The 4,347-nt window shown below is 37.6% G+C and overlaps 1 long non-coding RNA gene across 1 annotated transcript in view; it reads right to left on the bottom strand.

The window, feature by feature from the left end:
• LOC110311190 overlaps nt 1-1,585 on the bottom strand; it is a 36,146-nt gene extending 34,561 nt beyond the window's left edge. Inside the window, exons 1-2 of the long non-coding RNA XR_002379934.1 lie at nt 1,533-1,585; nt 1,018-1,051 (exon numbers count right to left, since the gene is read on the bottom strand). This is a non-coding gene — a long non-coding RNA (uncharacterized LOC110311190). The remainder of the gene's footprint in view (nt 1-1,017; nt 1,052-1,532) is intronic.
• Nucleotides 1,586-4,347: the final 2,762 nt, after the last annotated feature.

Below are 4,347 nucleotides of genomic sequence, written 5' to 3'. Positions count from 1 at the left end.
ATCCCAGCATTCGGGAGGCAAAGGCAGGCAGATTTCTGAGTTCGAGACTGGCCTGGTCTTCGGTGTGAGTTCCAGGACAGCCAGGGCCATACAGAAAAACCCCCCAAAAAAAAAAAAAAAAAAAAAGAAAAGAAAAAAGTAAAGAAAAGAAAATGAAAAGAAAAAAAGTGGGGCATTCTATCCACTTAACAGCGTTTCATGCTTGGCCCAAATTATTCGAGTTGGGAGTTTTTGTTCTGTCTCCATATTAGCATCAGCACTGACATAGCTATTAATAACATAGACACTAAGGGAAGAAAATGAGATTAACAATGACATCCCATCAGCCAGGTCTTCATTAAACAATGAGCAAAAGGAATTGGTGTCAAAACAGTGTGTGCAAACCTCTCCTTGATGTCTAGATTGTATAATGATTCATAAGAAACCAACATATAAAACAGAGATTACGTCCTTTAAAAAGGCAACCCTTTCTTTCATGTCTAATTTTCCCCATTATATCTGTGATCACACTCACCTACTCTGCCTCCAATTCATATGTGAGCACTTTTTGTATGACTTAATTAGTTTCCTCCCGTAAATAGAGACTTACATTAAAATAAAATGAAACCAATGGATTAAGGTTAATTATGCCCTCTTCCCTTTCTTATTTCCTGGGCTTATGATACAATTAGTAATTGAAACTAATGAAAGCCACAGTTATCTCTTTAATCATGTTTGAAAGAAAAAGCTGTAAAGCAAAAAGAGCCCATTCCCAATTTAATGGTCTCATAAAAGCTTTTGTGATCCCCACTGACTCGGGGTGGAAGAGCAATTCGGACTGTTTTCACAGAGAAGGGATTCAGACTCCCAACTCTCCCACCCATATTCTGCATCTGAAGGCTTTACAGAAGCTTAGAGAGCATCCGTAGATCCCGCCTGGGTCAGTAGCAGAACAGAGTTTGACCATGTTCTGATGCTTTGCCATTGCTAAGAATGCATTTGATATTTTGCTCTTCTTATTTCTAATAACATTCTCACCAGCTTCTTTGACGTGCTCTAATTCCCTTTGTGCCTGTGAGGATTAGGGAAAATGATAATTTAAGTAGCAGGAAATATATAATAAGTATTAGTTTCTTTTCCCTTTAAACACTGTGTAAATATAATCCCATAAATCACAATATGTTTAAGGCTATTTAATAGCTCCCTGTATCAAGAAACCTGGAAGAGAGGTTTTTGGGTTTTTTTTTTAATATCTTATAATGCAAATAAACATCCCCTAGGTAACCTGTTTTGTCACCCTGGATATTTATAGTGCCATGAGAAGAGTTTGTTACTTCAGAATTGACAGACAGCTCACTTAGCACACCAGCAGACAGATGGCAAAGTTCATATGCAATTTACAAACTCTGTCTCTGATGGATTAGATATGGTCCCTGTACATTTTCCAGGCACCACAAGCTATATGATCTGCCCAGAGATGAGGGGCTGTGTGGATGCTATAGATCACCCTTGTAGAGAAATCAGAATTCATTAGATCTACATAAAATTGTTACCTTGAGACAGGAGCTAGGAAGGCTGGCAAGAGCATCTCGTTTCTCCATCAGGATGAGCGAGCTAACTGTTGCTGTTTTCCGTGTCATGCTTACAGGCATGGCACATATGTGATGGTTGGTCACCTGAGACCACAGAGAAGTTGTAGCTGAAGTGGGTGAGGCTCGAGTTCTCTGTCCTTACTTGCCTCACCATTTGGCAAATAGGATCTATTTCCCTGAGAACCTCATCATTATGACAGTGATATACTGGGATTAAGGAGTTTCAGTGAACAGACTATTATCTAAGTACTTTGGTTCCTTAATCCCTTATTTTAAATTAAATGTTCTGTTTTATTGGGCATTTCTGATGACAGTGGTGGCAGTATTCACAACATGATTAATCGTTTTATAACATCATTATAGCGATACAAGTAATGCTGAAGTAGCAGCATTAGTGATGCAAGAAACGTGTACTTTCTGAACTGTTTGTTTAGCAGTGCCATATGGTAGAGCATTCCTTTGCAGATTTTTGGAGCTGATCTTGCTCATGGCCAATAGTGCTTATTTGTGAAATCTTGATCTTCGATGACAGCTGCATGTCGTATGTTTCTGCAGAGAAGCTCAGAAGGTTGCTGGCAGAAAAAAAAATCACACTTTTGACACTTCCTGAGCTGTGTGACTGTAGAGAAGAGTCCCCACGTCTCAGTTTATACATCTACAAACTGTATATAGTAAGAGTATCAGCCCCACAGGATTGACGGAAAGATTCAACAAATTCCTCGAGTGGGAACACTTAGAACCATGCTTGCATAGTATAATTATACGTATTCACATGTGCAAATCATGAAATTAGAAAGCACAACATCAAAACCATGTGTATCCGTACAACTTGTTTTATCCTAATAGGTTCAGACTTACCAACCTTTGCCATTTGACCTATTCCATAACTTGGGACACAGCTTCATGACCTTTTAGTTGGGTATATAAGTAAGGCAGAAGTGTTAAGACTCCTTTATACTTGCATCCAATTATAATTCAATGACATATGCCTTTCTCTTATACTTATAACAGAGTTATGATAATAAGTAGATGTATTTATAGGTCCTTGATGGGTTTAGGTATACTGTGAAAGTGTCAGTTTTACAGGTTCTGAAGAATAGGTTAAGAGATGGGCAAGGTAAAGGGAGAGGTACGATGTAACTGTTGGGAGAGAGCGTGTCTGGCACTCAGACAGCCCCAGTTTCTTCTGTCTGTACAAGAAAACAAACCACCAAAGTTAAATAAAGGAAGAGGATGTTTGTTAACTCTCATGTCCCCTTTGAGCCTGTATTTGAACCTTGCTGAAGCATATGATAATAAGAAATACCTAGAAAAAAAACACTGCCTGTGCATGTAGCATTCTTAGAATGGCTGAATTAAAGACTTTGGTTATACAAGTGAATAGTTCCCATTTTTGAAAAAGAATGAATTGAACAAAAGAGAACTTATATTATTATTTTAAAGAAAGTATTATATAGACCTGTAGATAAATTTGCATTCAATTCTTACACAATATTAGAATAGAAATATTGATGAAAATACATATGACAAACCACTCTTCTCTTTGTATCTATAAGGTGATTGGTAGCACATACTTGTGTTTGTATCAATAATATGTTTGGTCCATTTTTGTGTAGGTTTGCTCCCGTAATCTTCAAAGAAGGAAGTGTCTCCTCAGGTGACCATGGGATCACCAGCCAATGAGGCTGGATTATTAAGAGAGACCACTTGAAATCCTTCCTTGCCTCCAAAACCTTAATGAGTGTTGGAAGCACTGTGTTTGGGGACCTTGGTATATGAGTAGTTAAGGCTGAAAGAAATATGGAGATGCTGCATACAATAGATAGGTCCCTTTGTCTTTCTTCTTCTACTTCTTTCCTGATATGGGTCATGGAAATTACAACACCTTTGTCCCTGGTAATGCAACCAACAAAACGTAGAGTGTTCCTTCCTCTTGTCACAAATATACGCTGTGACCCTTCCAAAGATACTCCTCCTCATCTTCCTCTTCCTCCTAAAACAGTTCCAGGGTGATGGGTACTAAGCTCCTCTGGTGTATTATTACTGGATTGTATCCTCCTTTTTCCTCCAATTATACTTCTACATATTCATGTAGGAGGGCTTCATTTATTACATGCTACATAACATTTTATTAAATCCATGTGGAAGCTTTTCTCTGGATGATCACTCTTCCTTCCAGAATGTCAGCCAAGTACTTTTCAATGACTGAAAAATAAGAGGTTCCTTCCTTATAACACAGTGTAGAGTCCATAGTAAGAGATTAACAAGTGTTTGTTAATGAAATGTCAGTGTAGGGATAAATAAATCTTATGATTTCTTAAAAAAACATATTTTACAGTAAGCAAAGCATTTGATCAAGATTAAATATAAAGCAAAAGTCTTGACAGGTCACCTCACTACTTTGACCCTTAGTTTGTTTATTTGCAAGCCAAGGTCAGAGCACATCAGCTTTGCAGTCTTAAAAATCCACCAAGGGATTTGTGCTATCAGTCTGTCAATCATTTTTCTCTGGTGCAGAAATACTATTAGTAGTTCTACTAGCCAGGCAGCAGCAACTGCAGAAATATTCACTTCATGTTAACTTTTGACTTCGTAATTGGAAAGTCACATTTATAAACCCAGAATGTAAGGCATATACTAAGCTGTACTCCATTAGACAGTTATCTGGGAACAGTCATGTGAGGACAGAAAGATGACAATTAATATTGAGAATATATGTTTTTAGTGGCATTTTCTCTGTTTTAATCATATGCATAATTTTATAAATCTTAGTGTG

Source organism: Mus caroli, chromosome 16, assembly GCF_900094665.2.
Source record: "Mus caroli chromosome 16, CAROLI_EIJ_v1.1, whole genome shotgun sequence".
Classification (NCBI taxonomy): Eukaryota; Metazoa; Chordata; class Mammalia; order Rodentia; family Muridae; genus Mus; species Mus caroli.
The sequence above is the reverse complement of the archived record's forward strand: the minus strand, read 5'-3'. Positions and strand labels throughout refer to the sequence as shown.